A 7,661-nucleotide genomic window follows, 5' to 3' on the forward strand; every position below is an offset into this window, starting at 1 on the left:
TTCAGGTATGTCAGCAACAAGAAGAAAGTCAAGGAAAGTGTGGGCCCCTTACTGAATGAGGGAGGCAACCTCGTGACAGAGGATGTGGAAAAAGCTAATGTACTCAATGCTTTTTTTGCCTCTGTCTTCACGAACAAGGTCAGCTCCCAGACTACTGCACTGGGCAGCACAGCATGGGGAGGAGGTGACCAGCCCTCTGTGGAGAAAGAAGTGGTTTGGGACTATTTAGAAAAGCTGGACGAGCACAAGTCCATGGGGCCGGATGCGTTGCATCCGAGAGTGCTAAAGGAGTTGGCGGATGTGATTGCAGAGCCATTGGCCATTATCTTTGAAAACTCATGGCGATCGGGGGAGGTCCCAGATGACTGGAAAAAGGCTAATGTAGTGTCCGTCTTTAAAAAAGGGAAGAAGGAGGATCCTGGGAACAGTGCAGTGGACATGTTGTTCCTTGACTTTAGCTTTTGACACAGTCTCCCACAGTATTCTTGCCAGCAAGTTAAAGAAATATGGGCTGGATGAATGGACTATAAGGTGGATAGAAAGCTGGCTAGATTGTCGGGATCAACGGGTAGTGATCAATGGCTCCATGTCTAGTTGGCAGCTGGTATCAAGTGGAGTGCCCCAGGGGTCGGTCCTGGGGCCGGTTTTGTTCAATATCTTCATAAATGATCTGGAGGATGGTGTGGATTGCACCCTCAGCAAGTTTGCAGATGACACTAAACTGGGAGAAGTGGTAGATACACTGGAGGGTAGGGATAGGATACAGAGGGACCTAGACAAATTGGACGATTGGGCCAAAAGAAATCTGATGAGGTTCAACAAGGACAAGTGCAGAGTCCTGCACTTAGGACTGAAGAATCCAATGCACTGCTACAGACTAGGGACCGAATGGCTCGGCAGCAGTTCTGCAGAAAAGGACCTAGGGGTTACAGTGGACGAGAAGTTGGATATGAGTCAACAGTGTGCCCTTGTTGCCAAGAAGGCCAATGGCATTTCAGGATGTATAAGTAGGGGCATTGCCAGCAGATCGAGGGATGTGATCGTTCTCCTCTATTCGACATTGGTGAGGCCTCATCTGGAGCACTGTGTCCAGTTTTGGGCCCCACACTACAAGAAGGATGTGGAAAAATTGGAAAGAGTCCAGCGGAGGGCAACAAAAATGATTAGGGGACTGGAACACATGACTTATGAGGAGAGGCTGAGGGAACTGGGGATGTTTAGTCTTCAGAAGAGAAGAATGAGGGGGGATTTGATAGCTGCTTTCAACTACCTGAAAGGGGGTTCCAAAGAGGATGGCTCTAGGCTGTTCTCAGTGGTAGCAGATGACAGAACAAGGAGTAATGGTCTCAAGTTGCAGTGGGGGAGATTTAGGTTGGATATTAGGAAAAACTTTTTCACTAGGAGCGTGTTGAAACACTGGAATGCGTTACCTAGGGAGGTGGTGGAATCTCCTTCCCTAGAAGTTTTTAAGGTCAGGCTTGACAAAGCCCTGGCTGGGATGATTTAGTTGGGGATCGGTCCTGCTTTGAGCAGGGGATTGGACTAAATGACCTCCTGAGATCTCTTCCAACCCTGATATTCTATGATTCTATGATTAGGTGAACACTTAGTTTAGTTCAGCAAAGAAAACTCTTTTCTGAGGTGAGACTAGTGTACCTTATTCATTGGCAGTTTCAGTATGAAGAATTTGTGAACTGTAGCAGTATTTAACTTACTATCTCTTAGGGTGTATTTGAGGATTAATATTAGTCTTTACATGTGTTTTTCACAGGGCACTTAAATGCTGGCTAGGGAGTTGGAGACAATATGTACATGCAAAAATTGCAATTGAAAACATTTTGTCTTTGTGCCCTGTTTTATTGCTAGACAGTAAAGACGTTCTCTCCACACAACTTTTTCCTTGCCTCTCCTTTTTCTATGGCCTACTTCTCCTTTCAGTCCCCACACCTGTTTCTTTTGTAGAGACTGTTAGCAAATTCAGACTACTCCAGTCCTTTGTGTGACATTTCCTAGATACTCTCTTTTTTAAACTTACATCAGATTTATATTTTGTTTTCTCTGCTAAAATGTTGACACTTGTGAATTGCAGACATGACTGAAAGGGGCACTTGCAACTGGTTTGCAGACTTCTCCACTTGAATCATAAGAAAACTTGAAAACAGCTACGCTTGGAGTTTAACTCTGTCTGGGAACCACAAATACAATAGTCTGACAGAATTTTTATTTTTCCAGCAGATTGTCAGTAGAAGTACTATATTCTCTGAATTTTTGTGCTCTGGCTTCCTGCAAAACTATTGAAGCTGTGTTCACCATCTGTTCCAAGTACAGACTTGGTTCATTGGAATGGAATACATTAGGTAAGTCACCTGGTGGAAATTATACAGTACCTCTCCTGCGTACCTCACTGGCTAAGTCTGTCCAGGGTGTTCAGGAAGCACAGCCTAGCCCAGCAGGAGCTTTGTTCCGTGCGTCAACATTCTTATTGAATGCAGTGATCCAGCTGGAAAACTCCTGCAGTTTTGGCTGCAGCAGTAGGAGCAACCAGCAGCACAGGATGCTGCGTATCAGTGGCCTCAATAAGTCACAAACTGATCATAGCCTTTTGAGAAAATTTCTGATCGGAGTTCACTTTTCAAAGTGACTGCCAAAATTTGTGTGTTGAGATCTGGATTTTGGTTCAGATAATCTCTAGCTTTCCAACACACTATTTTCTGATTTAACTAACCATTTGTCAAGTCGTCGTGTTTATTCATAAACCAAGGGTGAAATATTTTGATTTTTGAATTTTTTTTAAAGTTTGGTAACATCCCACTCCTCCAATTCTGAGATTGATGAACATGAATGAGTGGGGGTTACTCACTAGTCATGAGTATTTTTTTAGGCATATTGTAAAATTTAGGTAACTCAAAAATGCCTTATTTTTAAAATTTTAGACTTGAGAATCAAATGCCTTTGGCAGATTGGAAGAAATTTGGTTTAAGTATAATAACTTCATTACAGTTCATTAAATTACTGTGTATGCTGACAGACTTTTTTAACTGAATGTTTCAGCCATGATCGTGGAGTGGTGATTTTTTTGTAATTTGTTCCAAAATGCCAACAGCCTGTGGCCACATAATCAAAGGCATGAGTTACACAAGTTTTAAAAATGCCTATCTTAAGATGCATCCGATGAAGTGAGCTGTAGCTCATGAAAGCTTATGCTCAAATAAATTGGTTAGTCTCTAAGGTGCCACAAGTACTCCTTTTTTTTTTTTTGCGAATACAGACTAACACGGCTGCTACTCTGAAACCTATCTTAAGAATTGTGTAATATGACAATAACTACTGTTTAAAACTAGTAAAGGTAAATTCAGGCTGAAATTTTGTAGTGTCAGACTTCAGTTTAGTGTGAATAGCATTTTACATCTGATTTACACACCCTTAATGTCAAACTTAATCAAGGAAAAATGTCCCCCATCTCATAGGGTGAGGATATTGATTGGACCAGAAGTGTAATAAATAGCTTGGAAAGAAGGGAGAATGGCTTTTCCTAATCCCTCAGCTCTCCGCCTCTTGTTGGCCAGCCAGAGGAGAGCTGGGAGCTGATAGGCCACACACCCACCCTCCCCAACACACCATTAATTTGAACTTCTTTTAGGGACTTGTGTCCCCTTTTTATGTCTGATTTACAAACCCTTAACATCAAACTTCATAAATGAAAAATGCTCAGTGGCATAGCTGCTGTGCATGGCTATTGTGTCTTCATGAGGTGTGTTTTAAGTTTGTAAAGTTATCTGCAGTAAAATATTACTCTTACTTTGTTGAAGCAACGGAAGAAAATTCACATGGCTACGATGCAGCCTGATAGTGCATATAATGAACTTCCATCTTGAATGATCTTTTGCAAGTCTTCTTCTTTTGGAAAGAGTAAGGGTAGGAGGGTTAGGTTTTTCAAATCCCTCAGAATTACATCTTCCAACTTCATTTGTGGTCAGCCTCATAGTCTACCTCCTTCAAGCTCAGCTCTATATATTTTCTAGAAGTATAATGCCTTCCACACATTGGGCACTTCCTCACCATTACAGTCTGGTTCTCAACTTCTACAAGACTGCAACTTGCTGGGATTGTCTATATATCTCCTACTTTGTAATTCAGTCTTTTATGCTTTTTCTAAAAAGAGTAAGAAGTAATATTGTCTGATTTTGTTCTGTATATTTTGCCTCTGATTAAGCAACTCTGAGAAACATAAAAATCTGACACAAGATCTTTTTACAGACTGTGGATATTGATTTGGTAAGGCCTTTTCCATACTAAAACCATAGTGATTTGAGTTTCTATTTTTATTCTTTGATATAATGTATGAAAATATGTGGTTTATAGCTAAAAACAGCATGCAGAATTTATTCAACTCTAATTCAATTTACAGTTAATTTCTGGTAAAATACAGTAAATCAGAGATGTTACTGTATGATTTTGCTGTTTAGAAGATGGTATGCCAGCTATGCCACCATATTTTTCCCTACCATGTTCTTCATGGGTATTTAATGAAATGATAATAAAAAATTTCTTTCTGTCATTCAGGAAAGCTTAGTGGAAATATTTGTGGCTTTCATTCTGTGAAAATGTTTCTGAATATTTAATGATTCTTCTTGAAGTGCTGGTCCCTCTGTGTATTGCATTGTCGGCTTTGGATATGTTCCATATGCCTGAGACAAGAATTCTTGCAAGTAGTGTCCATTAGTCTGTACCCACACACCTGTTTTCCTCAGTTTCTGGACCAAAGGTATAAGGGGCGGGGCAGACTGCCTGCCTCTCCTGTTCCTTCTTATCACTGCATGGCCTGAGTCAGAATCATCCAGCATCTGGAGCTTCTCCTTTCTCTTCTTCCTGTAAATATTCAAAGTTTTGATATTATTCTTAGTTTTGTTGTTAATGTTTTGATCATTCTAATTCGTTAGTGTTAAAATCCCCAACCTGGGGAACCATCCTGGTCTCCTGGCACAGGACTTAGATTATGCTCAGGATTCCAGGCTTCAAAAACTGCATTTCCTGCTCCTTTCTGGTCAGTGATGACCACTGGCACTGCCTCTACAGTCTTGGAGAGGCACATATCTCACCCCATACATCAGCCAGAGTCAGCAAGGTGCGCACCCCCTACTTCTATGTCTGACTCCAGAATGGAGAAGGGCAGAAGGAAGGATCCTTTCTCTCATCAGAGTAAAGGACACTCTCACAAACATAAAAACAGATCTTCTAAAAGGAGAAATCCCTCCCTACTCCATTCAAGTCCGGTGAGCCTTCACACCCAAGCCATGAGGAGTTATGTTCACCTAACTTGCATGGGCATGTTCAAAAGACTCGTAGGATGAAGACTACTTCAGTTTCTAGCCTTTGCATCAACTCCAGCACTGACTATGATGCCACCTAAAACAAAACACCAAGACCAGGAACTGCCATACCTTCAAACACTGTGAGGTTTGAGTCTTGTTCACCAAGCCCTGTAAAGAGTCACCATCTAAAGCTTCTCCAGTGGTATCAGTCCTCTGAAGGTACCAGCAATTTAAACCTCTCCTGATCGTATCTTCATCATCCCCGACCCACAATCTCCCTTGTTATTGGGACTGCTCCTCACCAGTGAGATACAAACACCTATGGGAATCCAGGACTCCAGAAAGTCAATCCCCATCCCATCCACTAGCCATGATTCCCGCTCAGTGGATCTGTCAGCACCACCAATAGACTCAGATCAGAACTTTTCATCTTTGGGAGAGTTGGATGTACTGGCGGTACCATCTTCTCTCAAGGAATTCAGCCCAGAAAGGGGAGTTGAGAATTTTATGGAAACAGCCTGGGCCATACAGAAAGGAATTTCCTCCTTGGGACTGGTGGTACCCAATGCCTTGGGAACCACCACAGCCTTGTTTCAACCCCTCATACTAGCCTTATTTGGGAATTTTTGAACCTGTATGCAAGTTAACTTGGAATCAATCCCTTCCAACAAAGAATCTTAGCACTCCACTCCTTCAAGGGGTCAATCTGAACTCTCTGAGCCCACAGAAGAAGGAAGAAAGATGAGCTGGATCCGCCAGTACTGCTGGTTCCCATGGGTATAGTTCTCCATCACCTGATGTGGTTATCACTCCAGCCTCTCCATCTCCCCTGAACAATCATGCACAGATTCAGCAGCTGCTATGGAGAGAGTCAGAAGAGCTGCAGATCTCCACAGAGGAGGCCAAGAACCCTCAACATAAGCTCCTGGATACCTGCAGCCTACAGGCTTCAGTTGGGTTGCTCAGGTGGTAAACAAAGCCATACTAAACAAGCAAGGGCTGTGTGATATACACTAGCTACCTATGCCCCTGTCCCTAAGAGGGGAGAGAAGTGACCCAAATAAGGGAACAGGGTTCTTGTTAACCCACCCTGCCCCAAACTCCTTGGTGGTCCAGGTGACCATAGAAAGATCCAGGCAACCATGCCCAGGGGCCAATACACAGAGAAATGTCTTTACATCTACCAGCCTTCAGTTTAGGATCTCAGATTATCAGGCCCTTCTCACCAAATAAGATTTCCTGAACTATTCTAAATTCCTGAACTTAGAATTGCCCCAGAATGACAGGGCTCAAGTTCAAGCTCTTATTAATGCGGGCAAAGTAGTGGCCAAAACCACTTTACAAGCCACAGTCAATGCAGCTGATAGGATATCAAGATCCGTGGCAACTCCCATTGTGATGTGGTGGAAATCGTGGTTACACTGTTTGGGAACCCCAACAAGGTTCAAAACGTGGTTGAGGATGTACCTTTCAATGAGGCAGAGCACAAGGGGAGCATTTCATTTTTTGGAAACAAAATGTCTCAATAGATTGCGCCTTTGACTTCAATGTAATTTCACATCAGATCACTAGTGTAGACTCCTGAAGATATATGTTGGTGGGGAAACCTTACATAGTTAAGGTTTTGTGTGGAAAAAAATGAACATTTTGTTCCTTAAAATTTTCACAAAGTCAAAGGCCATTTCTGCCAATAGAAAATGACAATTTCTTGAAAACTTGCAGGGGGGGGGGGGAGTTCCTTCAAAATTGGTCCTTTCCCCTGTGAAAATCATATCAGAAAATTCATGAAAATTCAGGATCAAGAGGAGAGACAGAAATTTGCTGACTTTTGCCACAAAAATCTCTGTTCACTGGTAGAAAATAGAACAATATGTGAAATAGAAAAAAAAACCCTCACTTTTGGTGTTCAAGATGAAAATCAGTCATTTTTCACAGCAGTACTCTCAACTCCCGCCCATTATGTAATAACAGCTATCAAAGGAACATCTATGACTTGCTGCACTAAAAGACGTAATTACATGATGTTCAACATGCATTAGACTATAGATAATTTGTTTAGAGATGAATGTTCATTCTGTGAAAGGTTAAGTAGCATCTATCTTTTATATTTTCTTGTATTCTTACATAGGGGTAGCCTGCTGTCGGTGTCATAGTACTGAAGAAAGATGGAGATGCAGTTTAAAGTACCCATGCTTTTTGAATTTTAATTAAATGGGAAAATAGCACATGGCCCCGCAGTGCACACCTACTTTAATTTAATGTTTACTATTGACAAAAGTTCTTGAGTGGCATAATCCTAAAAAGCTAGCTGCTTGTGTACAGATTGCAAGTCATGCTGCTAATGTAGTG

Source organism: Natator depressus, chromosome 9, assembly GCF_965152275.1.
Source record: "Natator depressus isolate rNatDep1 chromosome 9, rNatDep2.hap1, whole genome shotgun sequence".
Lineage (NCBI taxonomy): Eukaryota > Metazoa > Chordata > Testudines > Cheloniidae > Natator > Natator depressus.